Raw genomic sequence first — 26,714 nt, forward strand, 5'->3', positions numbered from 1 at the left:
CAGCAGCTCACAGTTCCCTCCTCTGATCATCATAGATTTTACTTCATCACTTCTACCTTATAATCCATAACTAAGGATGATTTATAGCATGTTCTTTAAAAACCCTCCAGTCTCATTGTAAGGCAGTGAGGAATCCATGTTCTCTGGTAGGCTAAGGCCACAATCAGTCGACCTCAGAGGAATGAAATGCCACCAAGTGTCCTGGGAGAATGGAATGACAAAAGCACCTCTGGGAAAGGATGAAGAAAAAAAAATTCCATGGAGAGTTTATTTTGTTAACATAACTTGACCATGTCCCAGGTGCCTTAGAGGATACCTGAGGACTTCTCTAGCAAAAGACATGTAGGAGTCAGCTGACTGGTAACAAGGTGGGTACTGTGCCCTCACAGCCCAGAGCTCAGATTTCATTAAGGTAAATTAAATAGTAACCTACAGCCACCATTACCTGAAAGCTGACCAGTGACCATGGTTCAGCTCCTAGAAAACAGCCACACCTGCCCCAGCTCAGCAGCAAATCAAGCCTGGAAGCTAAGCAGCCCCTCCATCTAAGAGCTCCTTACTCTCAGCATGAACACACACGATCTACACTGATGTGTGGAAGCTTCCCTGGGTCTGTATTTGAAGGACACAGGACCCTTTGGACCTCTAAGTTGCCCTGAACTTCTGCTCCCATGCTTTTAGGGAGCTGGAGACTGGGCTACAGCAAACACCAGACATCGAGTACCTCTGCAGGTCACCGCCCCATCTCCAGATCTTCTCTGGTGTGGCAAACGCCAACTCCCTGTCTGCAAAGCAAGCACAGATTTTACGAGAATCCTCCTTCAAGGGGAAAGCACCTTCTCTCCCCACCACCCCCATCCCTGAAGCAACACTAAACAGCCTCCTCTGCTAATGTTGGTGTAAAGCAGGTGCTAAAGCAGGGTCGGCTTTGCAGGACTTTTAACATCATCACCACCAGGACACCTCATTTTTCAGTTCTGAAGGGCTTCAAGAAGAGACACCTCAAAAAAAAAAAGAAAAAAGAAAAAAAAAAAAAAGAAAAAGAAAAAAGAAAAAAGAAAAGAAAGGGCTGGAATGGTGTTCACTCCCAAAGTAAAACTAAAACACCAGAAACAAACACTTCCATTTCTGGAGTCTGGGGAAGAGACAAAAGAGTTTCTCTATCAGGGTCTCAGAAACAGAGCTGAGCAATGGATGACAGAGTAGCTGTCCAAGCCATTTGGGGAATATCCCACAGAGTCTGAAAGCAGCATTACAATGCTGTTTTGCAACTGGGAGAAGAATCACAGTATGATCCAGTAATCAAGGAAAGGAATCAGATTCATAGAATATTTTTTTTAACCCATAATAAATTATAGTTTCCTAAACTTTATTGTGGTCACCAAGTCAGAACAAAATTTGATAAAAAAATACAACTATTGTGCACAGAAAATCTTGAAAAATGTCACTAAATACTCAGGGGAAAAACAGTGAGTGCCTATTTAATGAAAACCAAGCCTGTGGATTGCTGGTTTCTGAAAGCAGTTTGGTAAATGGTTTTGTTTTCCAATAAGCAAAACAAATACTGGAATGGGCCCATAGTCCTTTCTCTTCTCTTGCTCCAAACCTCCCCATTTTTCAAAGTGGAATAAAGGATGTCTCTCCTCTGATTTTAAAACCAGTAAATTGTTTCCAAATGTACTGTGAGCCAGAAGGGAGATAGGGCAGTAGAGGAAGGTCGAGAGACCCTGATGTATCCTGGGGATTGCAATGAATGGACAACAAAAAGCAAAAGCAAAACCTGCTCTTGACAAACTAGATTGGGAAAGTGCCTGGAGATGGGGCTTATCATGCCCCAACTTGAAACTCCCCAAGCAAAGCACACACCCATGTCTCTACATGAAAGCAATGAGATGGGAAGGAAGCACAGTTAGGGTTTGGTGCTGCTCAAGCCCCATGCAATTACAGGCAAGAGTAAACACCTTATTCAAGGATGAGCAATCATCCCTCAAGGGAAAACCCTGGAGCTTCCAGCCCTCCCAGGAAGGTCGCAAATGGGTACAGGAAACAAGCAGGGACTTGCACAAAGGGAATGAGCTAAACCTCACTGCCCATGAGTGAGGACCTGAACAGACAGGTCCATGCGCTCCAGCACTGGGCACAGATTTCAGAACAAACATGTGGGAAGCTGTGCCGTCACTGAACCTTTCATTTCTGAAGTTCCAAGATTATTTAATCTTTCTTCCTAATACAGCAACTGCCATAAAAACTCCAGTTTGGCAAGAGCACCTAATTCAGTGCTCCTGACAAGAGTCTTTCCTCCATGGCAGAATAGCTGGGAGCATGAAGCTGGGAGCAGATCTGCTCCTTGTAAAGGCGGGGGATCCTCAAACTGTACCCAGCTCTCATCAGCCCTCCCTTAACACACCTACATGCCCATTACACAGGCTTCAACATCTCCCAAACAACTCGTGACTTGAATAGTGTTTAAATCCATTTTTCGCTTTCAGGGCCATCCACTTAGTACAGCCAAGTTTACAGCCTTGCAGATGCCATTTCCCATTCATAAGGGCCCAACAAGGCATGAGACGTACAGTGTCTGATCCAAGAAATTCATACTCTGAAGACTTACTCACTGGTAGCTATTGAGAACACCTCTGCAGAGCTGTGGGGGCTCCCAGGAGATGAGCATATGTGCTCCTCTGTAGTCACATCCCTGCCACCATCCCACACAACGAGGCAACTCTCAGCAGGCTCAGAAGTCTTTCTTCTGTGGAGGAAGAGGTGGTGGTATGAAGTCAGCTGCAGAACTGTTCCTCACAGATGTAGGGGATCCTGAAAATATACCCAAACTCTGCTCAACTCTCCCTTAACATACCTACATACCCTCACACAAGCTTCAATGGACACCTCAAGAACAGAGACAGGTAACACATGTCAGCACAAAACATCTAGGTACCAAATGCCTGAGGAAAAGTCTACTGAACTCCTTCAGTGGGCTCAGGAGGGGACAAGTGACAGCTCATTTGTTGCCATAAGTACTTGTTCCTCAGATGCCAGGGCCAGTCAATGTGAGCTAATTAATCTCCCTGAAAAAAATGGAACCATCTGGCTGCACAGCAACCACTCTTCCTGCCTGGGCTCCCAAGCCCACATGGCAGATCGTGGAGAGACCATATCAAACAAGGAAGCATGGCAAAGACATATTCTTTGCTACTGTCACACAGCCCAGGTAGCCACCTGGGAGGGCCAGGCAGCCACCCAGCCTGCAGACATTTCCCTCCTCTGCCCACTGTCCTGCTGCATGGGAAGAGCCTCCCTCGCCCAGACACAGAGCTGGCAGCCAGGTGCCCTCATGCCATGGGAGTCTGGGCCAGGAGGCCAGAGCAGGCACTTTCCAGCACAGCAAGAGGAGCTGCTGCCTGAGGGCCAGCAGGATTATGCAGCTCTGGTCACAAAGAGCAGGGCTGAGAGTTCCAACACGAACAGGGGCAGCCCAGCTGCCTCCAGCCTACCTACTCCTATTGATTTTGTCTGTGAGCACTGACTTCTATTCACCTGCTGGTTTCCTGGCCTCTTGGGAAGGAGGAAGAAGGAGTTTCCTGCTCTGTGGGGCCACAGTTTGGCAGAAGTACCTGCAGCCTTCACAGCCCTGGCCATCACAAGTCCTTGGCTTTGCCCCTGTATGGCCAAAGTCACATCCAATCCCCAAGGCAAGGTGCCAGGATCAGGCTCACAATGATGACAGATAATTACCAATAATCACTTGAGCTGCTCCCCACCTCCCACCACTGTTATGAGCAGGAAAACCAGTGGAGGAAACACGACCTTCCTGGCAATGCCCCAGCTAAATTGAATCAGCAACAAGTTTTGAAAGACATTCAGACTGGTGGCTACTGAGGGAGACTTTCAGAAATGCCACTGCTTCCCTTGCATTGCTGCATATATCCACTATACAAAATATTCACATGTTCACATAAACAACATAAACAACATTCAGGGCAGTAACGAGACAAGCAAACCCTTAGTTCACTTCTAACATGGCATTTGGTGAAGGCTTTTCCCTCACTAACCAAAGTGCAGCCCATTACCAAAGCAGGAGCAGAGATTATTGATTTTTCTTCATTACAATTGATGGCAAAACCAAAGTGAGGGTACTAAGAAACCAACACATATAAACTACAAAAACTCCCTGATGACCACAAATCTCCATGAAACTCCATGAAAATCTGATAGGATAACTAGAGCTGCAGCACACTTCTCCCATGCCAGCTGCCTGGACAGCCTCATCAAGTATGGTTTGCAAGGTTTTCCCCCAAAACAGGGTGTTTCAGTTTTTAGCAAAGGACAGAGTAAAACTCAGCTCAAGGTAGGTAGAAAAAGGCAGAGCTTTATTTCAAGCATGTCCCAGTTGCTCAGAGAACTAGAAAAAGGGAGGAGGTGAAAAAAAGGCTTTGTGGTTAATTATAAGTATGCTAACATGGTGAGAAATAAGGCAGTGAGGATGGCAGAGATAATTACCCTATGAGCTGCATTTCCCTTTTGGATGGGAGATAATGAGACATCCTGTGCTATGCAGAGGAGTCTCCTAGCAGAGGAAACCAAAGGGCAAGCAAGGTGCAGCTGCAGAAACCCACTGTCTCCTCACCAGTGCTGGCAAGCAGGGCCAAGCATTCCTAGCAAAGGGGGAACAGAAAAAAATTAACCAGCTCTGGGCAACCAAAGTAATTTTCCCTTCTCCTTGGGCACTCCTGAGGATCCCCACCCTGTGTAGCTGCCCCAGGTTTCCACAGATGTGTCCTGCTTGGCAGGGACCTTGGCTCAGGGAGAGGTACAGAAGGGACAAGTGCACTCTATTCACTTCTTGAAACCTGGGCAGGCAGAAACGAGCTACTTGGGCTGGGAAGCCCCAGAAGGCTCCAGGGAAATGCATGGAATAGCACAAAGCTGTTTGAAAAGAGCCACAGCACAGCAGCCTGCAGCCAGGCACAGATTATCCTAAATCCCTTGGTTTCAGTGAGCCAGGGACTACTCCATACCTGCCCCCTCCAAGAGAAGACTGATTTTCAGTACTCAAGCCCCCAGGAGAACTTCCAAGTGCTGCAGCCTTGTAAGATTTCCAAAGTATTCAACTGCCCAGGGAAAAGGCTCAATGTGAGAACAGTAAAATAAACCTCCGAGACTATGTGAGCAAAATCATCATCGGGTACATGGTTACTCCCGGCAGTGAGGATGGAGGAGCCTCCTTTTGCTCAGAGATGGAGACAGAAAGCTTTGCTGGTGTGTTGCCTTGCAAGTCCGAGTTAGTCCTGGATCTGACAGGGCAGTGGGATGGAGTTTCCTCTTGTTTATTTACATCTTGAGTCCACCTCCATACCTCTTCCCCAGGAGCTCCTTTGCTGATCACGAAAAGTTTCAGCTAACTGACGCTATTTTAAGCACCCACTGCTGGGAGAAGCCAAACCTTTAACAAAGCCTCCTCGACACTGTAACGAGCACATTATTGCTGAGGGGGAGGAAAGAAAAAAGCTGGGGGTGAGCCAGTATCTAGGTCAGCATCAATCTCTCTCTGTCACCTACAGTCTTGTTTTATGGGAAGCATGTGGATAATAAATGGTGATTACGGAAAGTGAAGGGGAAGAGGCAATCCTGAGAAATTTATAGATAGGAGAGAATTCACATTAATAGCAGATAATACAGAGCTGCAAAACTGTTATAAAAAAGGCATTAGAAAAAGCTCTGTAATTGGGGTTATTAGACACAACTACACCAGGGATTTTTTTTTCCATTCTGGGTACATGTCACAGTGATGTATGTCACTTTTGATCGTGATAATAACAGTAAAATATCCATGTTAAAGCCAAGTACATTAACTTCTATATTGGTGTAATTTACTGCGTTACGAGTTCCCATCATTCAGGAGCCAGACAAAATGCTCTCCTTATGATGTCGATAACCGTGCACACATTTTACAGGAAGAAGTGTTTCTTTAAATATCTATCACATGTTAACGAATCCTTTTAACTTTCCATTACTCTTGTCAGAAAAGACAGGGAGCAGGAGAAAGGGGTAAGCTATTCATATTGCTAACATACATCATCAGCTGGATTTGCCATTGCCCTGTGTCTGTCTCATGCACAGCTGCTTTTCCAGCTAAACATATAAGAGATTAGTTTGCTACATGGGAAGGGTCAGAACAGACTGGAAAGTAGCTAATATTTTTTTTAAAATACATATGCATCAATATGATATTGAAGGAAACCTTAGGCATCACTCACTTGCCAACAAAAATAACAAAGGATTCTCCTGATTTACAAGTGCGGTTCAATAACAGGAAGGTGGAGAACCTGTCTCTCAAAGTTGAAGGGATGCTGTACCTGCTTAGGTGCTTAGAGTCATAAACAGAACACGCCAAACATCAATCCTTTTCTGTCTGCTCTCCACTGCAGAAGCCAAATGACTGCTGAAGGACCCACAAACCTGGTCATCCTCAGGCTGTAACTAGAAATCACAGTGTCATCAACAACACAAGTGCTAGGTGAGGCTTGGGCTCCCTGAGGAAGCAGGGAGGAGGCTGCTAATGGCTGAACCTTTGGCTCCAGTCACTGGAGAGCTACAATCTACTCTCAGGCTGCCTCCCCAAGCACCTCCGCACCCTGGGGCAAGTCACTCCTTTGACTGCTCCTTCCAAAAAGTGAATGCCTCCAGCTAAGAGCTGTGATTGTATAGGGACAAGCACAATGAAGCCTCGAGGGACTGCAGCAAGAATCCTTCCTGCTTCAAGATGAACTCGTTCTGAGACAGTGTGGAGCTGCAAAGCAAACCAAACTACCCATACCAAGGGCAAAAGCATTCTTAGAGGATCTACTTCAAAACTGCATGGAGGAGGACTTGATACCAGTGTGATATTAAAAATGGGGTGGGCATTCAAGGGGTGAGCTAGAGCAAGTTTTAATGCTTTCAAAAAATCACACGAGAAAATTTTCCTTCTTCCTGCAGCACAGAGCACATATGCAATACAAAGCAATCACCCCCAATTACTCTAAGCCAAGAGCCCCTGTCCATAACAGCAATAAGACCTCACAGCTCCCTCCAGCCATTGTATTCCTGAGGGGCAAGGGGTTTGTAGGGCTCTGAACGTGAAGGTAAGCTCTGCTCACACTCAGTTTGGCTCATGAAATCAATCAGTTCACTTTCAGGATGAGGCACTGAGAAATGCAGTCAGCTCCCCCAAGCTGCACTTTCAAATTGCAAATTACAGAATAGCTTCAGTGTTGAGAAAGAATTAAATGACTCCGGCTTGTTTCCAAAACAAAACACTGCAGTGTGGCATTACTGAACATCATCCCACCCAAATGGAATTCGATACTTCATTCAAGCCCAAACATTTTGCTTCCACATGTGCAGCTGATTAATTGAGGATTCAACCATTCATGCCCTACTATGTGCTGGTCTGGGGTTTTAGGGGTTTTCTCTCTTAACAGAAACTGCATTTGACCAAAGAGACACCTACACACATACAAAAGGCTTTAGCTGGTGCCTTGGAAGTGAGACAAGGCAAACAGGGGAATTCTCTCCTTCCTTCACCTCTGAGCTAGATGAGCTCATACCTCCTGAAGACCCTGCCTTTCTTTCCTTGTTCCTCATTTTGTGAGCCACACTGCCCACTCCGTGCAGACCAGACAGTTCCTTCTCTAAAAGGCAGGGAGGTCTCTTTGTGCTGGCTTTCCTGGTGTTACCCACCCTTGCACCCAACCTACCCACAGATACCTGCCACCTCCCTGCCCTCTACTGTTGCTTTCACAATGGCTTGTCTGCTGAGAAAATATTTACTTTGCATTTGAGAAAAGGTCATTGACTGGTGGTTTAAACCACTCTCCCCTGAGACAACAGGAATGGGAGTCAGACTCTAAAAGAGAAAATCAGCCTCGAGTCTTTTTCCTCCTCCCTTGCTTCCTCCCACATCCCATTCAGATGGCATAAAAAGGCTGTCAGTGGCTCTAAGCTCAAGAAAAAGAGGACATATTTCATGTCCTTCATGAAATCTACCTCCATTGGTCCCTTGTTCAGCAGGAAGCAGGGCTTGCCCTAATTAAAACCAAGGTGGGTAACAAAACAGAAAGATTCATTTCCTGTAGCACCACAGGGCTGGCAGGAGCAGTTCCCTGTCCTCAGTATTCTTTCTGAGGACAGTCCTTCAAGTAGACCCATTGACTGGAGCAGGAACCAGTTGCATTTGACTCTCCTTGCCTTTGAAATACACTTTGCCAGGTGTGCTCCTCATCCCCAGCTGCAGAAGCAGAGACACAAGAGCACATCAGGTGCACCACAGTGCTGCAGCACAGCAGGAGATGTGGGACATGAAACAAATCTGGCAGCAGAACACCCGGTCAGAGGAAGCAATGCACTTTCCTGTGCACAACGCAGTGGTTTGTATCAATGTCAAGTTCACTTTTTACCAGGAACTTGGAGGTTCCTATGTGGTTTATGTACACAAAGAACAGAAGGGTATAAACACTCTATAATTTCAATGAAAAAAGTCTCTCCCACTCAAATGAAAGGAACAATAAAGTTAACAAACACTATAATTACAATCCCAGAGTACACATCTGTCTGTACAAAATACCCCGTAGTACAGTGACCAGCCACACAGAAAACCTGTGTTCTGCAAATGAAACTGCCTGAGTATCACCAAGCCTAATTCAAAGGCCATTAAACAGAATGTGAACCTAGATGTTGGTTTCAGTAGCTTTGGACCAATCCACTCCAGCACATGAAAAGTTTCACCATTCCTTTCCTTGCATCTGTCCATTCAGAGCAGCAACAGCTGTTTAACACGGAGCAGTGGTTAAAAGAGCAAACGTATCAGGGAGGAAGGTGACTGAAAGAATATATGCTTGGGGAAAAGACTAGGAGGAGAGAAGTGGAATTTTAACAAGGACGAAGATTGCTGGTATATAGATCCCATGCTGTAACAGCACAGATTCAGCTTGTGCAGCTCTTCCTGCCTTAGACCCCAAAGATGAGGTTTCACAAGATGGTTGGTTCAAACTAAGACCTCATTTCACTTCACCCCGGATCCTGTCCCCTGCCCCCCAAAGCAGAGCCTCCCTCTTCCCCCTGGGCCAGCTGCAACATTGGTCTAATCCCCTGGAGAACTGCTCCATCTCAAAAAGACAGCAGCAAATAAGCTGTCAGGGAAAGAAGTAGTCATCGCTTTTGGCTGAGTGTGAGCAAAGCAATTCCACTTTAGTGATAGGTGAGTAAACAAGCTGTTTGCTTTTTGCAAGGTAAAGCAGAGTTCTGCAGAAAGCACCAAACTTCTTTCATTCACCTCTGGAATCATCCATCCTCCCTGCTGCTCACAGAGGGTTTTGCACGAACACACACTTAAGGAGGGGTTACTATAGATAACAATCTGCACTTCATACAAAACAAAATAAATTGTAGCTGTTTTAGGACTTCAAATCACTTTGACACCTTCATGATCACCCAACATGACATTTCGGGCAGGTCATATTCCCTGCCCAGTGCTTGTCAGTTCCTCTCTCCTTCCAAGGGCTCCCAGTCACCAATTCCTTTCTTTAGAGCACTTCCTAGCACCTCAGGGGTACCACACCACTGCCTGGCAAGGCTCCCACCATGTTTTGTTTGCAGACTTCTCAGTAGTACAGGAGAAGGATGAAAAGGTGGGGTCACTTTATCCCTTGGCCTGCAAGACAAAATGGTCAGGGAGTGCAGAGAAAGGGCAGACGGGGAAGTTGCCATAATTAAAATTCTGAGAAAACAGAGTTGCCACTACAATAATTTATTGCAAGGTAGAGCCCCCTTAGACAGTTGTCTCTGGGCTATAAGAGCACATGGACACAGGAAGGGAAGTACTTGGCCCTTGCTTTGCTTCAGTTCCCTAATCCAGCACAAATGCATTTGGGGATTTATAGGTTTTTGGAAGCTTCCAGCAAAGCTCAGGGCCCGTTCCTTGGGTTATTGTTTTCCCATCTGTTTCTCTTCATTTTATTCCATCACAGAGGCCCCATCGTGGGACACAAGAATGTGACCGGAACAATAGGCAGAACTTGCAGCCTCCAGGACTGCAGTGAGGGCAGAGCCGCCATTGCAGGATGGGAGCCAGCGGCTTCTATATTTAGCCCTTTCTTGTTCATTCCAGATCACATTCTAACCACGGACTCAAGAAGTCAGGAGGCTTTCACCAGAGCACTGTCCCTGAGCACTGCACATCCAGCAGGGCCCCCTGAACATAAACCATTCATTTCCCTTCTAATAAATGCCAACAAGAAGACTTCCTGCTCCCCTCCTCTCCTTTCCAAATCCCTAGTTTGACAGACTTATTTTCTTCATATAAGCAAGCTAAACAAAACCATCTCCTCTGCAAGGCTGGCGGCCTTGGAGCAGCCCCAGGACTCCAGAGCTTGGACAGCATGGCACTGCCTGTCAGAGCAGGGCCCTGGGAAGAGGCAGAAAAGGGTGAGCTCTTTTTCCCCCATGTCTGAGCCTGTGTTAAACTCACCAAGCCCCAGAGACTTGCCCAAGCTCACACCCCAACACCTGATGGCAGGGCAGGTGAGGGACAACCAGGTCTGAGCACCCATCTGGCCTCAATCACCACCACAGCACCTGTATACACCTCTCAGACTCAGACAAGAGGGGTCTGCTGAGCAAAAGCTCAGATGTTATTGCAAAGTCAGCCCACCACGTCCCAAGCCACCTCTCTATCCCTTTGAAGGCCCTGCAGGAAGCCCAGCTGACAGTAGCACCGACCATGATGCCATTTAGCACTTACCTGAATTACATTATCTAGTGAGGGGATCCCATAGAGCAAGAGGAAAACCTGTCATGTTTCCAGAAATACTTACCTAAAGGCTGTGTCACTTGAAAAAAGCTTGGCTATGGACAAGTTCTCTTTCTGTCACTTTCACAAGGGTTGTAGGTTAGGACCACCCTGCACTTTGTCTCTCCACTCCTACCAAAGTTCTATCAAAGGCTGCTGGTGCCCCAGCGAGAGGCTTGAGCACACAGGTGGCCTCCTGGGAACCTTGCTGCCATCCATATTATTCCTCCTGTTTACCAATGTGGCTTCACACCCTGCCTTTTCTCCTGTTGGCATTCCTACCACTACCAGTTCCCCATTCCTTCTAAAAGCACTGTAAGAGGTTGTATGGAGAAGGCTGAAGCTGGATGGGATCAAGAACAGAGTTGGTTTTCACTTTAATGTCTGTCCCTGGAAAATTAGTGGTACCTAGCAGTGCCCAAGCACAGATGGAGAAATTACATCTTCTGGTCATATCAGAAACCATGCCATTAATTTACTTTGTAGCCTCAAACTCGTGGCAAGTTAAATTTCCCTCCCTGAGGTATTTGCTTCTGAGGGCCGCTCTGAAGTAGGGGTGCCCGACGAGTGTTTGGAGAGACCTGGACAAAACCAGCATAGTTAGGAGGCTGAGCAGACTGTCTTTCTGTAGCTTAGGATCCACTGAACATCTTTGCACTGCCAGCACTGGCCTGTCAGCTGCCTTCATCTGCCACACAAAACCCTTCTCCTTTACTTCTTTTGTGTTCTGGAGCCTGGCTTCCCTCTACTCGTGTGAGGACGAAGTGCCCAGTCAGCTCTCTGAACAACTACCACATGCCAGCAAGCTGTAAATGAACCCTGTGTGCCCAGCCAGTCTGAAAAGAAGGGAACACTTTCCATCTGGCATTCCTGTAGGTCTTGAGAAGGCAGTTATTGGTCCAAGGTAGACAAGAGAAGGGAACTGGTGTTTCCAGTGGAAGAAGGTGACAGAGAGGAGCACCAGAAGCACTCGAGGCTTTGCTTGGCCCACAAAAGCACTGAATAAAAAATCCCCATGTTGCTCTATTTTGCAGCCAAAACTTTCCCTTATATCTTCCCCTTCCCTCCCAGATGTACCTCCCTGGCCCACATGAAATGAAGCTCAGATCCTTTGGAAGCTTTAGCTTTTAACCACAAAGGCTGTGAGTTTTTACCACCTCAAAACCAGAGCTGTTCTCAGGCAGAAAGCCTTAAGAGCAAGGAAGGGTACTGCCATGGAGAGAACAGCTCCAGCCAAGGAGGGACAGGGCATGACCTGAGGCACACACAGGTAACAGTGAGTTTCCAGGAGGAAACAGCAGGTCAGGGTAGGACTGGAAAATGACCTGAAACTTTGATAAATCCTACACCACAAGGATGCTTTTCCAGAATATCAAACATTGAATGTACACCACCTTTCTCAGAGCAGGGGCCACGCACAGCCCATCAACTGGATCCAGACTACTTTTACATGCTTCCTTCCCTGTATGACTGAAGCACCCTGAAGTCTTGCCCTGCATTTATAACAGGTCTGTACCAGTCTTATAGCAACTTTTAATTCTCAGAGTTCTTCCTCTCTCCTCATCCTATCTTCCTCCCATCCATTTAGAAGAAATAAGAATAACAAAATTGTTCTCCTGGAAGTCAGATGTAGTCTATCTCCCTGAAGACACAAGCATATACCTTCTTTCAGGGAGCCATAGAACAATTGCAATAATTTCTGGACCCCCCAAAGAGAGAGTCTGGGTCCTCAGCCCTGCTATTCCACCAGCCTCAGACACCCCAAGGAAATCACTTATTTCCCACAAGTGCAGCTGGGCAGCAAGGCCCAGTGGCACAGCCACTTTCCAGGTGGGTGGGAGGCACAAGAAGATAAAGACAAGGATGCAGCAGGGAAGGAGGTGGCTTAGCATAGCCTCACAGAGCACAGAGAATAACAAACAGATGTATAATACCAGAAGCTTTAACCAAGTAGAGATTATAACTTTACAGATAAGTGCAATCAATGCACATGCACAAACATTTGTAGTCAACAGTGCAATTCCATCCCCAGCTGAAGGATCCACTGGGTACCCATGTTCAAACGAGCACAACACTCACTGCTCAACTAAAACTCCGTTCCCATAAAGCCACACAGACTCCCTTGGGCAGAGGCCAAGCAGTTTAATAAAAAAGTTTATCCAGAGTGAGAACTCTTCAGAGATATTCCACCATCTGGAAAGAGGAGGGGGTCTTACTCTGAGAACTCTTGGAGAGCCCGACCTACTGCGGTTAAATACGTGCCTCATCCAGTGCTAATTCCTGGGGAAGTGCATCACATCGTTCCCACCGCCTTGTGCAGCAGGACCTGCAGTGAGCAAATGGGCCTGATTCTGCTCCTCTCTCCAGACAAGAGCATACAGCCAGAGCCCAAGATGGGATGGCAGCTGGCCATTCAGTATTTGCTTTTTAGTGAGGCCAGACTCACGGTATTGCTGATGAAAAACAAAAGCCATTGCTGTTAGTGTGGGCTTCTTCACTTCCTTTTATTATATCCCCACCCATGGCATGTAAATAAAGCTGCAGTCAGCTTCCTCCAAACACTGGGGCACTGAAGATTGCACAGAGCATCAGGAGGGAGCAGAGCCACAGCCAAGGAGGAGGGCACTAACTCCTTCCACCATTCCCTGAAGAGACCGGGCACTCCCAACAGCTGAAAAAAGCCCTTAGAGCAAAAAAAAAAAAAAAATCCAGGACCCTGCTCTCAACAGGCCTTTGATATGTGAGCTGGCCTAGGACAGCAGTGGTCAGAAGAAATTAAGTTGGACATAGGACTTGGCTCCCTTCAGAGACCTGCCCCAGGAGGCTGTGTCCTGGTAAAGAATAGCATTTTAGATGGCTGTATAAAGGCTCTGTGAGCCTCTCATGAGGCCTTTCTCCTGGTGGGCTTCCAAGAGCTGAGCTAGGCAGAGGGACCACCCATATGGATGCAATTGCAAGAGAGTGACCTTGGAAAGATACAGCCCAGGAGAAATTAACACATTCACTGGGAGCTCTCATCCCATTCCCTTTCTGCCAAGGGACACAGGCAATGGAGGAGTACAGAAAGTCTCACTTGGCAGAACTCAGCCAGGATCAGAGCTCTGACCCCTAATCTTTCACTCAAGGCTGGCGTGAGCAAGTCTTGGTACCCTCATGCCTCTTTGCCATGGCAAACCAGAAAGAAACCCACCTTTCTACAGGTGAGAGAAGAGGCCAAACTCCACTGCCTTAAAACTCAGCGCACATCATCAGTCAGCGTCCCTCAAGAGGGGCCCCAGAGGCAGCTCAGGCTTAGGAGGCATCATCCCAGTAGAAAGTTCCAGGAAAAGAGGATGAGAAAAGACAACAGGGCACAGCTCTCATCCCTGTAGGACAGCATACAGCTAGACCCAGGCAGCCAGTGCACCAAGCATTATTCAGCACGAACAAAAAAAAGCTCTTTCCAGCCTCTGCCTCACAGCTGCTCATCTGTATTCCAACGCTTTGACCCCAACAACCCTTCTGGCTGAAAGAAATGGAGGACAACATTTCATCTGCTCCCTCCTATCACTCTCCTGTTCCACCATCCTTAGCCCACCCATCCCCACTTGCTAGAGAGCTGTTTGCCTCCTTCACAGGGTCACCTCCCTGCAAAAGATGAACCTCTCATCTGGGCACCGAGTTTCCTGGATGTTATTTGATCAGGATGGGCAAGGAGGAAAGAAAGGTCTTTCTCCAGAACACAGAGATGGAATTGGTTGAAACAGCTCCAATCAATTGGGCTGCAGTATCTGGGATGGTATTTTGATTCCAGCCCTACAGCAAGAGACAGCACAAGGCCAGGCGAGGGCAGATTACATGATCCCTCAAAGCCGCCTTTCACTGCAGCACAACATGTCCTCTGTGCTGTTAGAGGGATTTTTTGGACTGAATGAAATAACACTCCACAGCTCTTGATTCCTACCTCAGGGCAGCAACAGCATCTCTCTTGCCCATCTTTCTCCAGAGAGGAGATTAAATAGCAGAGATGAATCAAAATGCAGTCAATCAGGGCCAGGCAATCTGCCAAAGCAGGAAAAAGGAAGGGAGGGAGCAGAGAAGGTACCTCCATACTGAAGTGACCTGTTTAAATACTGCTGCTGAACACTGAGCTGCTGGATCTCTCCAAGGCTCCAAGAGAAAGGAAGAGAACACAGAAGTGGGAACCTTTCTCCTACCTGGAGGACAGGGACAAGTGCACAACAATTCTCAAGCATCAGCTACGCTGGAGGAAAGGGGCAGACTCAGCTGGAGGAGCTGAAGACACAGTACAAGGCTAGTCCAGCCTGGCTCTGGCAACTCAAACCTGGCAATGACCTAGAGAGGAGAATGAGATTCAAACATGCACTGCTTCAGGAATTAAAGAAAATGCACCCCTCAGCCCAAGGGATTACACAGCTCTAATGGGCTCTGGTAAGTCCCAGCCCACAAGACCCTCTCTGAGTAGAGGTAAAATGTCAGGCCTCCAAACCCTCCTGGGCCTTGATGGGTATCTGCACACAGGGCATTTCTACTTTCCAGCAGCAGTCACATAGCTGGAGCCAGCTCCTTTGGCCACAGAAGCTGGGGTTGGAAGCAAGGGAAGCTGCATCAGTGGCTCTCTGTATTTTAGCCACATTAGGCCAAAGACAGCTGGAGTCTGGGAACAATTCACATTGTGCTACCACGTCAGAGTCCTGCTCTGAACCAGAGCTCTGCTGTGCCACAGTGCTTTGCACAGACACACAGAGAAGGCTTTCCTCTTCCAACAGCATCTGCTTGCTCTGGGCATCTGGCTAACCTGCAAGCCACAGCAACCACTTGGCAGGAAGAAACTGCCAGCACTACATGAGCAGGCTCAGTTCAGAAAGCACTGCAAAGTCTTGTCAAGAGGACCTGAAACACTGACCACCACCTCAGAAACCCTGTGCCATCAGGGTGCAAGGCCAGGGGGCACAGAGTTCTCAGAAACAGATTGTTCACAGTATCACCCACATCTTCAAGTCAGGCAGCAGCAGGTAAACCACAGCAGGAGGGGAGATTGGAAAGCAAACAGAGAAGCACCAGAAACTCTGACGGAAGGATAGAAAAACCACACCAAGAATGGAGAAGCAAGCTGTGGTCTCTGAAAGACGTACTTGCGCTCACACACAGGCACAGTTTCTTGGACTGTTTATCAAGTTCAGGAAGGAAGAGGGATCAGTCTGCCAGAGAGATCAGAGATGCTGGGGCTGTCATATGATGCTCCCTCTAAGAAACAAAACCCACAGAGTGTGCATACACAGACAGAGAGGAAGCTACAAGGAAAGCCTTGAAAACAGCAGAGGAAACACTAACCCCACCCCAGAAGTCCTACCTTTAACTAACCCCCCCTCCCAAAAGCTAAAGAAAAACACAGCCAAACTTGCATTATTTTTTGTACTCCCCTGTCTCCTCCTGCCCTTTCAACACAGCATTTGGACAAATAATTTCTTAGCCTGGCTGTGTCAAGGACAGGGGGCTCTGCCCAGTCCCAAGTCTCTGCTAAGGGTGCTCAGCTGCATTTGGAAAAAACACTTACTATGCAAGAGCACAGACATGCCAAATAATCCTTTCTTGTTCCCAAGAGCTTTGAGTCCAGCTTGTATAAAAATCAGTAGAGTCAATAATGCTACTGGCTGTGGACCCAGCTATAAATGAAAGGTTTGGCCAGCAAAATGATTGTACCCTGGGCTAGGCAAGAGTTTGCCTCCTACCCTGTCAGTAAAGCCCTTTGCAAACTCCTCATAGAACTCTACTCCATTTACAACCACTGCAGAGCAAGGGAAGAAAACCCTCAGTGGGTGAGGAGGACATTGGGGCATGGCTAAGACTCCCATGGTTGCAAATGCAGGGACACCCAGGCAGGAGGGCCAGAGTGGGAGACACATCACAAGAGCCATACAGCATCAGATGCTCTCCTGCTCTGGTTTTCAGCCGCTCACACATGAAGCCCAGATGGTTTCCAGAGTGAAGGAGAAGGGTGTGCTGCTTACACAAGCAATGCCATATTTCAGTAAATATCATATGCCATCCAGACATTCTGGACTGGATCCAATTTCCGTTAGGCTTTGCTCAACTGGGGACCTGGCTCCTCCAGCAGACAGCAAACTCCATTCGTGCTAATGCATGTCTAAGGCAGATCTGTCTCAGGCAGACACACATTTTTACCAGATGATCCTTGTTACACCTGGCATGAAGAGAGGATTTCCAATGTTCAGTCAATCAACCTCTGCTTCCAGCCTCAGCTCAGACAGAAGTGAGTTAACTCTTCCTCACCAGCTCAGTGTAGGAACGTGCAGGCCACAGCAACTTGCTCCTCCCTCTTGCCTCTCTGGGGATCCTCAGAGTCTTCTCAGGTTCCTTTCAGGTGCTTCACCTCAACGTCCTGTGGGTACCTGCAGTGCTAGGAAATACCTACTCTATTTGTTTGATAACTATCACAAAAGACACAACACAGCTGGCAGTGCCTGGAGATGAGATGTGAAAGTCTCTTTGTAATGTCAGACAGAAAAGAATATCTTGAGTTCTTTCCTTAGGTCCTTCTCAAACTATAATTATTTAAACTCTAAACTACTGGGGAAGAGCAAAAGTAGGAGTATTTCAGCAACCCCCTCTTTAACATGCTAAGTTTAAGGAAATGAGGATGTTCTCCAGTGCATGCATAGTCCCAGGCACAGACTTGTCCTTGATACAAAACACAATTTTAAAAGAGAATCTCTCTAGTGCTGATTACTGCTTGCTGCACTAGGATGATGCAGTTCTCTGCACAACCTCTGTCTAGCAGCCTATCTGGCTTCAGGATCCTCTACTAGCCAAGGCGAACGAGGTCTCATCCAAGGCATTCTTGCAAGCACTCACCTTTTCAGGACACAGTACTCCAAAGACATGCATCCCTCAACCTGCCAATGAGCAAATGTAACCATGAAAGAACAGCAGTAGTGGGGATCAACAAAACAAGGCAGGAATCATTCCCCCAAAGAACCAACATATATTTTCTCTGACCAGATCTTCTTTGCCTTCTTCTCTTTCAGAAAGCACAGCACATACTCCAGACAGCTTTAAAAATCAACTTCCCTTTAAAAAATCAAGCAGAACTCTTGAACAGCAGAACAAGCTTGGCAGAGGGACTGTAGATGTCTGGCTCACTGGCAACGATGACAAAAGCAGGGCTCTCCTCCTACAGCCCATATGCACGAGACACACCAGAATGGACAACACCTTTGTAGAAGCCAAACCAGAGACCCGACAGCTTTTTTGGCATTTCTTTTGGACAGTGAAGCCAAAAAACGCACACACTCAGGAGCCAGGATGGCGTGGGTTTAATGGGAAAAACAGCAAGCAAGTTTTGTTCCACTCAAGCTCCGAGTTCATTGGGGCTTGCCAGCATTAACATGCTGGTCACTGCGCTTGAACTGCGGTGGCTGTGCAGCCACATCCTCCCCACACACACCAAGGGCCAAAGCAGGAGCTGGGCACTGATAAAGCCACAGCAAATGGCACTGCTGAAGCTGTTCTCGACCTCTTAAGGGGCAAGAGCTTCTCTAGCTCGTTTCTTTGCTCTTCTGTGGCTTCCTAGCCCATGGCTGAGAGCCTTTCCTCTCCTCAGGCCTCCCAGACCCTGCGTACTGGATAACCTCTGCCTTCTTCCTGGTATTGCATTCTAGCTCCCAAACAAAAGGAGATGTGTCATTTAGAGTAAAGCCTCAAATAAATTTCTCTCTGGAAGCAAAGGATTTTATTTAAAATACCCAAACCAAATATGTAACATATAAAGCAGTTCTCAAAGATCAGAGCTCCAGGCATGTTAGGCTCAGCCCAGGAGCACAGGCATCTGTGAACCCTGGTTTCAGCTGTTAGACTGCTGACAATACATGACCGTCCTTATAACAAAGAAGAACAAACAGACCTTTTAAATCAGCCCAGCTGATGACATATTCCTCAAAAACTCTGACAAGTAGTAACTGTTTTAAAGTGCACACATATACCAGCATGGTGCAGGGCACCTCTCCAGTTACTTCCATGGCTTCCTTAGCATGCTGGAAGCTGGTGCTGGCCTTGTTCAGACACTTTGCTCAGTCCTTTTGCAAGCTCTGAGTGTCTGTGTGTGTCTCCCACGACTACTCCTGTGGGACTCATGCTGTAAATCTTGGTATTGCTACAGCAATTTCCCAGTCTAATCACATGCCTTGTTGCATTACCACAGCAGTGATAGCTGGTTGAACCACACACCACATCCTTGCAATTGTTTCTATTACTCACAATTGACTTATTTATTAAATTTCAGCTTGCCAAGCCTTGCCAGGAGATGAGCAAGAACCCTGTCACCCCTCCGTGCTGTTGATCAGAGTGGCACAAGGCAGGTGAGTAGGCTGCGAGTCTGAGCTGTGAAACAGACCCGGCAATTTTTGTAAGTTCGTGCTTTCTCCAGCACCCAAGCTCCCTTGCATCTACACACCATGGCTTGAGTCCTGGGAAGCAAAACCTTGAATTGCAACAGAAATCAGAATGGAAAGTAGATGCAAATGAAGACTGACTTAATCTGAGATTTTAGTGCAGACATGTATTTCCACAGACTTGCTTGTAGCATGGCACCAGGTGCAGTGCCCACACCAACCCTCACTTGCAGATCTACCTAAGAGCCATCCATAACAGCAAAGTGAAGTGCCTCTGGATGCAAGGAATTCCTCTTGTGGGGGACTTCCTAGCCTTGCAACAAACAGCCTGATAGCTCCTGGCTGCTTCGGAGGCCCAACCCACCATCTTGTGCCTCACAAACACTCCTCCGACAAAAGACTTTGACTCCTTGCTTTCAAAGGGAACAAACAGAAGGCAAGTTCAGACAAGGCTCATGGCTGCTTGCCCAGCCAGGCCTCAGCTAGTCCTTCATAGTAAATATTTGTTCTTAATTACACTGACGTTTGCCCCGGGAGCTTGCCTGCAATCTGTAGGAGGGAGGGGGATTATGTTGTTGATAGGTAAATAATAGCTCTTTCATCCAGAGAACCCAGTGCATTTTCCAGAGATGAAAGCCTCCTGAATGCTTTCCCCATAGGTTAGGGTAAGGATTTTAAATCTTTGTCCCACTCAAGGACATGCCAAAAACTCCCACATTTGGTTCAAAGAGAGCAAGCTTGGAGCTCCACTGTGACAGCTCCCTCTCCAGCCTTGCTGCGAGCTGGAGTCAAGTAGGAGAGGCTCAGCTCTGGCAGCGTGGGTTAGGCAGGATCTGGTCAGTCATTGGAATGCGACAGGGGAACAGGGGCTGCTGCCGACCAGCAGCACCCAGCACATGCTGCTCTCCATGGTCTGTCGTGTCTACTCATCACCCTCAGGCCAGGAACGAACTTCATCCCTCCTGGTCCCCAGGTCCTGCTTCTGCCCAGCACACAGCCATGATGCTTCCTGCCCAGCTCCTGTCTGCAGCGCTCCCAAGGAAGGACAAGGCACTGTCCAAGCGCAGAGCAGCCATGTGAAGCAATCCCAAAGACGACATGTGGGAAGCAGCCAGTTCTCACTCTCCACAAAAGCCAGCAAGTGTGAGTTTTGATCTTCCGGCACTCAGCTTCCAAAACATCAAAATTACAAATATTTATCAGCAGGAGTAAGGGAAATATAAGCGAGACAGAAGACCTCTGCTCTGTCTGAGGAGGAAGTGAGAAGTGACTTCCTCCCACCCACCATGAGAAAACCTCTCTGACCTCTGGGAGGCAAGGACTGCAAGCATTCCCTCTCTCCCTGAGCCACTGAGCTAATGTCACTGCCAAAGCATCCAGCAGCTCAGAGTCAAGCTAACTTCAACCACACATTACCCATTTCTTCCATAAAGAGGAAAACCAAATAAAAACAGAACCAAAAAAAACCACCACAGGCAATCAAAATTGGTGTCTAACCATGCTACAGCTCCTACATTCTTAATTCCTTCCCAGTTACCAAGCTCAGCACAGAGCAGAGAGGATAAATGCCTGTGAACACCAGAAAAGAAAGGAGCCTTCAAAGGCTCTGAACTTTCAGGGGAAAGCCAGACATGCAGAAGTCTGACACTATAATATTTAAAAATCTAAGATAAACTGCCCTCCTTTCCTCCCACATTCAGCCCATCATTCACAACAGGTTTTTTGCATGTCCCAGCCAGGCAGGAGCAGTTACAGGGCTGATATTGCACTTCTCATGCTCAGGAAAGCAACACAAACCCTCCAGCACCACCTCTGCTCTCTTGCTCTCCTTGTCTTATCATGTACAAGCAGATTTGCCAGGCTCGGATTTGTTCCTCCTTCTAAACATCATCCAGGCCTTTTATTTTTCTTTGCTCTAAACTCTGCTTAAAAGAAAAAAATATTGTCATTCTCTGCCCCCAGCTGTAAAGGGCTGACCTGAAATCTGTTGCCAGCATGCAATAAATATTTGTACAGTTCCTTTGTAACTTCATTCATCTCTCTCTACTGCAAAACTTGAATCATTTAGCATTTGTCCCCTCTTACCCAAGGGCTTCAAGTTTCTAGACAGAAATTTAATGAAGTCTCTGAAAATCCCCCGTCCAATATCCTCTGTTAACACCCCTGTATTGAGCTGGAGTTTTTCAGCCTTATCCATGTATGAAATAATCTGTGATGAGAGCAGCAGAAAAGAGAAATATTTGCTCTGTGCATCCTCCCCTCTAAAGGAATACCCCCACTGCTGGGGGACAGCCAGTCCCAGGCCTCACACCTGGACTTTTACACAAGCCCCAACACCATGAGAGTTCAGACAAATAGTTCATTGGATTATGTCCAGTAAAGGACAGCACTGGAGCTACGGGACCAGAAATGTAACTGGTGTCAAGTCTTTCCTCTGGTATGTTGCTGTGTCCTACCCACCCGAATCTCTTTATTACATCCTTTAGATGTTGACTTTGCTTCCTGCCACTAAATTCGTCAGACAAGCTTCCTTGCTATTATGGTAGTTACAAGGTACATGGTTAGAGGCACATTTTATAGTGTGCCTAAACAAGAAGTTAAACCTATAAATCTATGTAAGAAGCACATTACATTTAGAACAAGAAGTGAGCAAGGAGGGAAGTCTTGAAAGGCCACTTTCAAACAATCCTTGTTTATCCCTGACTGAGGCCAAACCTTTAACACAAGTCTGCCAACAAGCCCTAAATCACCTGTAGCCCTAAATCACCTGTAAAAGCAAAAGGCACCTTAAAATTAAAAGCACCAGTAGGTCCGTGTTTCTTGCCTGGAGTTCCACTCCAAAGCTTTCTAAAACTTAATCACCAGCTTACAACCTTATAAAAGATGAAAAATCTTGGATTTGGGGTTAATATGTACTACTCCTTTTGAAAGGAGAGTGGAGGCAGCCAAGGAGCATAAATATGTTTATATACAAAGGGTTGAAACCTAAAGATAATGTTCCAACAGAACAAATTAGTTTAATGTTGTTGTTTGTTTTTTTCATGATTCAGGACAAACTACCATTAAATGCTAGCAGCAAGGAGGAAAGGTGTTTCTTCTCTGCTCTCTAACATAGAAGAAGAGTACTGCTGGAGAAGCAGAGAACAGGGTTGAACAGATTTCTCATCAAAACCTGTAAGCCTGAAAAGAACTATCAGGCAACAGCAGCTGTTGGTGACTTCTGGAATGAAGTCACCTTGAAACCAAAGCAAAAAGCCCAGGTTCTTGATCCTTACAAGTCCCTTGAAATAATGAGAGGAAGGATGCACATATATTTAAGTTAATTCATTCAGAGTCTAGGTGCACACCCCCCCTACCTTCAGCCATACAGAGCATAAATATTCACCAGGGAATGGAGCAGGGCGGGGGAGACCAGAAGAAACACTACACATCTTGTGAGTCACAGCAAGCCATAACAGAGGATTCATTAACTGGATTCAGGTGATCCTATTAGCTTTGCAATTGCTGCACATCAGGCTGCAGAGTAATTAGGGCTGCAATTCAGAAAGATTTACCAGAACATTTTTTATTAAAACACAGTGGTTGTTAATCAGCCTGACTAAAGCCTTCAGAGCTATTAGCCTGTTGCACAGAAGTCGTAATTACTTCATCCACTGGGGAAGAAGGCATCAAAGAAATTGCCTGGGATCATCTGCAGGTTTAGAGGACCAAAGGAAGACTGAGGAATTTAATGGGACATCTCCCTTTGGCATCACCATGGGTTTTTGATCAAGTTTCCAAGTAGAGCATTTGAGAGGCCATCAGAGAATGTAAGAACATCAAGCCTACACAGGAAGGATTTGCCATCGGAAGTATGCCAAGGCAACACCCAGATGTATTAGTTGACTCAGAGTTACTGTGTAGGTCCTAATTGCTGCCTAAAAGTTTAGTGGTCCACCTGAATTACATGATCTCTATCTGCTGAGGATGTTTGGCCACCCTGCAGCATCCCAGAGAAGCAGGGCCTGCATTTCCTCTTCTGGAGGGAGAGCATTTTTCAGTGCAGACAGACTCAACCACTCCAGAGAGGGCTGAAGGGCATCTCCTACCAGAGCGGTGAAGCACTGGGTTTCCCAGTGTAGAGCTAGCCATGGAATACCAGGATACATTCCTGCTCCAGTCCCTGACCTCAGTTCCACCAGGTTAAGGCAGGTTTGATTCAGGTAACAGACAGCTGGGCTCAGCTCTGGCCACAGGACTGAGAAAGAATAAAGCATTTGGGCACCTGCTGCCTTGCCCTGCTCTGCTTCACAGACACTACACACACAGCCCTGCACAAGAGCAGGAGGGCAGAGGCACCAACACAGGCCAGAGAAGAAATTATTTCCCTCTCCAGTCTCTCAGACCAGACTTGGTGAGTGTAGCATAGGGGCTCTGCGCGTCAGGCTGACCCTTCTCTGCCACCAGCACTGCCCATCCCCTTTCCTAGCCCACTTTGCTCAGAGGTTTACTACTAGAACACAGAACATCCTTTCTCAGTTTCACCCCCACCAGAGCAGCTGGCAGGCACACTCCTGCTGGGAGGGACCCAGCAAGTTCCAATGCCCAGCTGATAGACCATGAGACCACACTGTGATAGCTCCTCTGCAGGGAACCCTGCCAGACCCTCCAAAACCAACACCCTCGCCCATATTAAGCAATATAGTTTATCAACAGTTTAAAGGGAAGCTCAGAAAGGAGAAGATGATAAAAAAGCAAGTGGAAATACGTGTGCACACACAGGCTGTGAGGATGCGGAAATAACACTGGGGAAATAACAAGTAGCCAACCCTCACCACAGGCTCTGGGAGGGGGGAGATCTGTGTGTTAACCAGGCACCTTCAGAAGAGATATTTTGACTTTTATGCTCTGCAGAGCCAAAGTTCTGATGGGTTCTGCTTTGCCCAAGGTTTCTGAATAACTGCCCCGGTGCCCAGCCTGGGCTTGCACCAGTGGGAATAGTCCAGTGGACCTCTGACAGAGTCTCCCTCAGAAATGTCCTGCTCAGACACACAGCACAGAGGAGTTTCTAACCTGTGCAGGCTTTACTTCTGAAGATGACTATTCCATTTTAATAAGTAAGCTAAATTAACATGTTAAATATCTTACTATTCCAAGGGGAGAAGGTAGGGGAGGTTTTGCCAGCTTCCCCTCCTTGAGCACTTCAAACACTTTTGCACATCCGCCCTGCAGGGAAGCCTGTACAGTGTCCAAACTTGGGGTAGGCTTTGCATCATTAGCCATGTACAACACCTAGCGCAGGACTAATGATGTAATGCAAATAATTAAACATAAAATCATGGTTGGCAGTTGATAGAAGAAGGGAGTTGGTTGGAACAGCTCATAGTGACAGTTTGTTCTTCCTTTGCCCTAATTCAAGTTGCAGAGAGGAAAAGTGCTGTCCCACCTGGTTAGGTCCCAGTGCAGTAGGGGCAAGGACCCCTTCGAACTTCCAGACCAAAGAAATTCCTTGTTGACTGTCTGACCAGCTGCAGGGGACAACTGCCTGGCTCTGGCCTGCTGACATCCTGCTGGAAGGAGTTAAAAAATATATATATAAAAGATGCTCCAAAGACTCTCACGTCTTTTCCAAGTAAAGCAATAAAAATAGATCTGATCTTCATAAACCATCAATACTGAGCTTAACTGAACATTTTTCTCCTTTGCAGCTGGACACCAGAGCTAGGTGTACATCAAGCCAAAATGCTTGATGAGCCAAATGCTCATCAAATGATTGAGCTTCTTTGTCAGTTAACAAATAAGCCATGAGCACACTTCAGTTTTGATGACCCTACTCATTGCATTGAATTACTCAGTTCAAATATATTTCAGCTAAGAGATAATTCACCAGTTTTTGGTTGCCCAAATCACATGGTGAGTTCCCAACATAAGATCACATAAATCACATATTAAATTTGGAATCCAAGTGGAGACAGCCTTAAGGGACTTGCTTTTCTAGACACTGCTTATGGACTACCTAACCACTGGTTTGAGGGACCCTTCCATAGTCACATTTAAAATCTAGGCCAGAATTCTCTTTTACTTTAAAATTGAAAGTCATGCAAAGGTTTTCAAATTACAGACTCATTCTAGGGACACTGCTGAGAATAAACTATTAACATTCCCATGAAGCGCTTAAATTTAAAGTGGTGCATACACAGCCGGAAGCCCTCCGAGCTGTTTTCCTTTGAACCCTCCTGAGTTGTTTTTTTCCCTGAAGTCTTCATTGAGATTTACTGGACATAAATAAAAAAGTTAAACATTTCCTTTTCTGGTACATCACATCAATTGATACTTGACTCACGGACCTTCCAGGCCTAGGAGGTTTTGCATGTCTCCAAAATGAAGCTTTTTTTGGTATGTTTTCCTGTTTATGCTTTCATTGTGTTGCAGTTGTAGTTTGCTTTTTTTGTTTCCATGCACAGCAAGAAGAAATTTCAAGTAACAAATTAGAGATTCCTGTAAATTTTCCTCTACTTGGGGAAGGTAGACAGGACATTTATGGGGCAGAGGAATAATAAAAAAACCAGAATAAGGGTTACAAAGATGAAAAGTAAACAGGCTAAGCAGCTTCTTAAAAACTCCTTTGCACAGAAGACACCTGTCTTCCAGCAGGCAAAGGAGAAGCAGTGACATGAAACAGCAGGAAGGACATACTGAGACCCAACAGCAACTCAAGAGTTTGTGAAAAGCCATTGGCTTTTATCAGAAAGGCGCGCCAACAGCAGAACCACCCGTTCCTCTCCGTCCGTGTCTGCAGGAAACATGATAAAAGCCTTCACCAAAATATAAATAAGGAGTCAGGACTTGCCAGCTTGTTATTTTTTCTGACAGCCGTGCCACAGGGTTGCTGATCGGGCTCACATCCCTGCTGACTGGGCCACTAGAGATAATGGAGGACAAAAGTGGGGCCCACCCTAAACTGGCTCTCACTGCTTATTCTGGAGCCACGCACCTGAAGTCTTGTTTAGAGCCAGAAAGCAGGAAGACAGACAGACTGGAGGCAGGCTGTGCTCTCCATTCAAAGCTTTGCTCTGCTCACCAGGAGCATCTGAATGCAGGCAATTGAAAGTGGCTGTCTGCTTTTTGGCTTTGTTTGTTCCTTTGTATTCTTGTCCACAGTCACTGGTAATGGAGCACACAGCAAAACTCCCCACTTTTCCACTCTGTTCTTCCAAACAGCAGTTCACCCAAGCCCCAACACTGGCTGCTCAGCCAGGAAAGGCCTCCGCTTTCAGGATACTGATTACTTCCACCAAAGCTGCCTTAGTAGCAAGTTTAGTGAATGAAGAATGCCCTAAGGAGAAAGGAGACAAGTGATAGTTTGGCACAGAGCATCCACCCCGCCCTGCTCACTGAACACCTGTCCCTCCCAGTGCTGTGAAGAGCATTTACCAGGGCTGCCCCAGAGCTGGACCTGGAAGTCAGCCTGTCCTCAAACCCCACTCCCAAAATCT

The 26,714-nt window shown here is 46.8% G+C and overlaps 1 long non-coding RNA gene across 1 annotated transcript in view; it reads right to left on the reverse strand.

Moving 5' to 3' along the window:
* The window catches only part of LOC138117695 (uncharacterized), a 42,474-nt gene extending 18,161 nt beyond the window's left edge, over positions 1-24,313 (reverse strand). The window contains exon 1 of the long non-coding RNA XR_011154801.1: positions 22,596-24,313. This is a non-coding gene — a long non-coding RNA (uncharacterized lncRNA). The remainder of the gene's footprint in view (positions 1-22,595) is intronic.
* Positions 24,314-26,714: the final 2,401 nt, after the last annotated feature.

Source organism: Aphelocoma coerulescens, chromosome 12 (genome assembly GCF_041296385.1).
Source record: "Aphelocoma coerulescens isolate FSJ_1873_10779 chromosome 12, UR_Acoe_1.0, whole genome shotgun sequence".
Lineage (NCBI taxonomy): Eukaryota > Metazoa > Chordata > Aves > Passeriformes > Corvidae > Aphelocoma > Aphelocoma coerulescens.